General features: G+C 37.8%; 1 pseudogene; it reads right to left on the bottom strand.

The window, feature by feature from the left end:
* Positions 1–262: 262 nt before the first annotated feature.
* LOC116648349 overlaps positions 263–6,000 on the bottom strand; it is a 66,781-nt pseudogene continuing 61,043 nt past the window's right edge.

Raw genomic sequence — 6,000 nt, 5'->3', positions numbered from 1 at the left:
TCTGCATTAAAATCCTTTGTTGGAATCCTTTAAACTTTCCACAGAACAAAAACTAAAATAACCTTTTATACAATTAGTCACAAATACACTCCTTGAATTTTTTGCCCATACACATGAGTATTGTCTAAGATATGTCTTCTTTGTAGCAGCTAGTCCCTGCCACCACTGTGCTTGGCTGAGTTCACAAATCTGTTGTAACCTCTAGCTTTCTTGTCATTTCTCTGGCTCTTCTCTCCTGCTGAGCTCTGTTTCCTGGCAATAATTAAAACCTTCTGCTGTTGTCCTAGCTACTGCTGCTGCTGGAACCACCATAGCTGCCTTGGTTTCATGGTTTGGCGAGGTATAGCCCTCCACCACCATAGAGGCCAAAGCTTCTGCCTTCAAAATTCCCTCCTTTAATGGGTCCAAAATTTGAAGATTGACTGTTGTAATTGCCAAAATCATTATAGCTCCCATCATTTCTAAAACTGCTTCCTTCATTACCAAATCTGTTATAGCCATCCCCACGGCCACCATATCCACTGCCACCTTGACTGCCACCAAAGCCACCTCGCCCACTGAAGTCTCCTCCACAAAGTTGTCATTCCCACCAAAACCACCTCCAAGACCACCACCAAAATTTCCAGAAGCACTTCCACCTCTTTGGTTGGATGAAACACTAGCCATCTCTTGCTTAGATAGGGCTTTTCTTACTTCCCAGTTGTGTCCATTCACAGCCTGATATTTTTGAATGACAATCTTTTTTTTTTTTTTTTAAAGATTTTATTTATTTATTTGAGAGAGAGAGAATGAGAGAGAACACATGAGAGGGGGGAGGGTCAGAGGGAGAAGAAGACTCCCTGCCGAGCAGGGAGCCCAATGTGGGACTCGATCCAGGGACTCCAGGATCATGACCTGAGCCGAAGGCAGTCGCTTAACCAACTGAGCCACCCAGGCGCCCTTGAATGACAATCTTGTGTACAGAGTCCTGGTCATCAAATATTACAAAAGCAGATCCTCTTTTCTTGCCACTGCCTCAGTCCGTCATGATCTCAATCACTTCAGTTTTCCTATACTGTTAAAAATAATGTTCTTCAGTGTCTTTTTTAATGCCACCAATAAAAATCCTTTTCTCAGTTAAGTGGGCACCAAGTCTTTGAGAATCTTCTCTTGAGACAACCCTGTTTGGTTCCACAACTCTTCCATTCACCTTGTGTGACCTTGCATTCATGGCTGTATCCACCTCCCCTACGGTGGCAAACCTGACAAACCCAAAACCTCTGAGGCATTGGTTTTTGGATCTCTCATTACCACAAAGTTCATAAATGTTCCCCATCGCTCATAATGGCTCCTTAGACTGTTATCAGTTTCTTCAAAGCTCAAACCTCTGATGAAGAACTTCTGCAGCTATTCAAGCTTTTTAGGAGACTCTAACTTAGATATGACAGTGGTGGGCAGGGAGACTTTAGGGATGCTTACACGGTGGTGTCCACAGTCAGAAAGCTCTGATAAAATTTTAAGTTAAGCAATTGTTTGAACTTTGTTTTTGTTGGAATTTCTCAAAGGTGGTTTATTGAAGTTTTTATGTCTTTTTTTTTAAGATTTTATTTATTTGAGAGAGAGTGAGAGAGAGAGAGCACAAGTGGGGGAGAGGGGTAGAGAGAGAGAGAGAGGGAGAAGCAGGCTCCCACTGAGCAGGGAGCCCCACATAGGGCTGGATCCCACAACTCTGAGATCATGACCTGAGCTGAAGGCAGACGCTTAACCGACTGAGCCACCCAGGTGCCCCTTTAATTCTTTTTTAGATGGCATATTTTTGAAGGGTGGGAGGAAAATAGCAGGAAATGTTTAATATCCATAATAGTAAAAGAAATTATATCACTGATAAAGAACATGATGAAATATCATAGTCAATACAGTCTAGAAGAAAATAAGCTTAGATTATAAGAAGCTATTAAGAGAGTATAAACTGATAGTTTTTATGTTTTTGCTACTCATAAGGGTATTATATAGAGCTTACTTAGTTATCTATATCCATATTTCCTAGAATAATAGGACCTATAATTGGAAATATACTTCCATTTTTTTAAGCATCTACTACTTCCCTGAAATAAAATGGACAGAAGAAATGGATTATTTTTCCTTCACTTGTTCAAATACTTGTCATTCAAGGGGCACCTGGGTGGCTCAGTCGGTTAAGTGTCCGTCTCTTGGTTTCAGCTCGGGTCGTGATCTCAGGTCATGATCTCAGGGTCCAGGGATTGAGCCTGGCATTGGGCTCTGTGATGAGTGTGGACCCTTCTTGGCATTCTTTCTATCTCCCTCTGCCCTATTCCCTCCACCCCCCTGCTTTCTCTCTCAAATAAATAAACAAATCTTTAAAAATATTTGCCATTCAATTAAATTACAAACTTCTATATTTGGAATTACAAAATCTGTTTCCATTTAGGGAGTTTATTCTAAGTGTTATATCATTAATGGCTGCTTCCTGTCTTTACTTTGTCAACCTGGAGAGAAAGAGCCACAATGAGAGGCAAATGAGTGTTTATTTGGGGTTAAAGCATTGCACTTTGGGGAGCACAGATTCAGGTGGTTACCCAAATAGTGTTCCTGCTTCTAAGGTGAAGGCAAAGGTTTTTTTATGAGGAGGAGGAAGGGGGTTAATTACATAACTTGAAAAAAAGAAAAATAAAAGTTTTTCTCTGGGTGTTAACAAGTGTCTAACTTGGTTAGACATCAATTGACGACTGATTTTATCTTCAGAAACCCCACATCTATCAATCTTGTGACCAAAATGTTCATTCTCCTACTGATTCCTCAGGTAATTGCTTAAAACAATTGCCATTTTGCCCACTCCAAAGGTTTGCGCCCAGATCAAACAAAGGTGGGTAAGGCAGTTTCTCTGAAATGGCTTTCTCCAACTCTATTTTAAAATGGCTTCAGTCAGGACAGTTTTTTACAACTTAAAGTTCAAACAGATTAAACTGTAGATGAAGTTAGAAATGCTGCCGTCTTTAAAAGAGGTGGTTGGAAGCAAATTAATTGAGTCCTAAGTAAATAGGTGGGCTGTAGAAATTGTACCTTATAAAAGGTTAGTTACCTGTAAGATATTAAGCTAAAATATCCTCTTTTATAAATAAGGTGTTTGACAATCATATATACTCATTACTGATAGGGTTATGAGAGAGAAATAAGTAATATATGCTCATAATGAAGTGTTAACATAGCCCACTTAATGTTAACACCAAAGTGCTGATGCTTTATTCTGAATTTATTCTGAATTCTTATTCTGTTAAGTTGATTTGGAATAAGGCAAACTATAATAATAAAAATTAGGCAAATCAGACAAAACCTATATTAAAATTCTGGCATTTTCATCACACTATATACAGATTTTTCCATAGAAACTCTATCATTTTTATAAAAACTTCCTAAGTTAGAAAGAGAAAAAAATACTACAAACTTTACCTTCAGGAGAGGTACATAATGGGCATAAATATGTACATTCAGTGTTTAATGTGTGCACAACTGCTCTGTTACGGGAATTGAAGAGTAAATAAGGGAAATTAATAAACAAATATTGATTGAGCAGCTATTACTTTTTAGGTCAACGCATTTCATTTTGGGGATGCAAAAAGTCCCATTTGAAACATATCAAAGAGGTTTGGTTGCAGAAACAGTGTCTGACCATATTACAAACTCAATCCATTATTGCCAACAGATGAAATATAAAAACGGGAACACAGCACATTATATGGTATTCTAACAACATGAACATGCAAAGAGTAATTATTAAGGAATTTAGGATTGTGAGTTATGAATGTGGGTTGAGTAACAAGAGAAAACCTAAAATCAAAGTGGGGCTTAACTTGGATTTCAAAGGTGAGAGTATTGTTTTTTATGTGGGAGGTATGGAAAACATTGGAAAACAGGGACAGATATGACAGAAGCTTTCAGAGATATGAGTGAACGTGGCATGTTGGAATAAGGGATAAGAGAGATGGCAAAGATGCCTGCTGGTTTGATGGGAGAGAAAGATACCAAGATGGAAAAACAGACTGTAAGTATATATTACAAAAGCTCTTCTAGAGGAAGTTAAATGAGAAGCGGGGAAAATCTAATAGGATATGAATTTTAGACATTGTACATTTTTATTAGGGAATAAGGTCCATTTCATTCATTAAGAGATTTTCTGTAGGCTAGATTGGGGTTTGGTGGAACACTAGACAATGGATCGATCTGAGAAGCTATTCTGGAAATTCAGGCTTGATGTGATGGGGGGCTGGGGTAAGAAAGTGTTATTGTGTGTAAGCTGGATGGACATGACGAAGGGACAGATGTGAGAACACTTCCAAGAGAAATTCTACAGGACTTAGAAATTACTGGCATTAATAAAATAGCAAATTTATTGAAAGTAAGAGCAGGATTAGATAATGAAGTTCATTTCTCCTTATGTTATCTGAAGAAAAATTTTACCTAGCATAGCAATGACAATAGAATACTAAAGTACCAAAGACTGAGGTGCCTGGGTGGCTCAGTCAGTTAAGCATCTGCCTTCAGCTTAGGTCATGATCCTAGGGTCCTGGGATTGAGCCCCCCATCGGGCTCCCTGCTCAGCGGAGAGTCTGCTTCTCCCTCTGCCACTACCCCTGCTCATGTGCTCTCTCTCTCAAATAGATAAATAAAATCTTTAAAAAAATAAAGTACCAAAGATTATGTCTGAATGCTATTAAAAGCATGTGAACGTTCTTCAACAAAAAATTCTATTTTGCAAAGCAACAATAATAAGTACCTATGAATATATATGACAAATTTATGTAAACCTTTATGATGAAAACTGGAAAACTTTAATGAAAGATGTTAAACAAGATTGAAATTGACTAGAGAGATATAAAATGCTCATTAGGTGTCATAACATTGTCAATTTTTCTGAAAACATTAGATCTATTTTATATATTTCCAACGAGAATGCCAATAATATTTATTTTCAATTTGAAAAGCTGATTCTAAAATGTATATGTAAGAATGAGTAGGGGGAACATTTGTACGTGGTGTGTGTGTATATGCAAATATATATATTTGTAGCAACTAAGGGTATGTTCTTTTGGTTAAATGATAGGAAAAGTGAAAAATGAAACAGGGACATCTGGGTGTCTCAGTCAGTTAAGTGTCCAACTCTTGATTTCAGGTCATGATCTCAGGGTCATGAGATTGAGCCCAGCATCGGGCTCCACGCTGAGCATGGAGCCTGCTTGAGATTCTCTTTCTCCTTCTCCTACTACCCCTCCCCCACCTCTCTCTCCAAAAAGAAAAAAAAAAAATGGAACAGAGAAAAAAACCCAAGATCAGATCCATGCATGTATATGAATGAACTGGTATTTCGGATTAATAGTGATTGGGCAGACTGTTCAAGAATAGGACTTTGAGGGATGTCTGGGTGGCTCAGTCAGTTAAGTGTCTGCCTTCGACTCAGGTCATGATCCCGGGGTCCTGGAATCGAGCCCCGCATCGGGCTCCCTGCTCAGCGGGAAGCCTGCTTCTGCCTCTCTTACTCCCCCTGCTTGTGTTCCCTCTCTCGCTGTGTCTCTCTCTGTCAGATGAATAAATAAAATCTTAAAAAAAAAAAGAATAAGACTTTGAAATAATTAATGGGATCTTTATTTCATATAATACACAAAAATAAATTCCAGATAGGTTAAAGACAAATGTGAAAGACAAAATTTAAAAATTTTAGCAGAAAATTAATCTTGGGCTAGTGAGGGATTCTCTAAACCAAATAAAGAAGCATAAAAAAATTAAGAGAAGCTTTGAAAAATTAGTAACATTCAAACTAAAACTTGTTTTCACTCAACCAAAAAACTATTAGAGCTAACCAATGAATTCAGTAAAGTTGCAGGATACAAAATTAATATACAGAAATCAGATGCATTTCTATCACTAATAATGACCTAGCAGAAAGAGAAATTAAATAAACAACCCCTTTTACAATTGCATCAAAAAGAATAAGATACCTAGGAATAA

This window comes from Phoca vitulina, unplaced genomic scaffold (genome assembly GCF_004348235.1).
Source record: "Phoca vitulina isolate PV1807 unplaced genomic scaffold, GSC_HSeal_1.0 scaffold43, whole genome shotgun sequence".
NCBI classification, from domain to species: Eukaryota; Metazoa; Chordata; class Mammalia; order Carnivora; family Phocidae; genus Phoca; species Phoca vitulina.
This window is presented reverse-complemented; position numbering and strand designations above follow the sequence as displayed.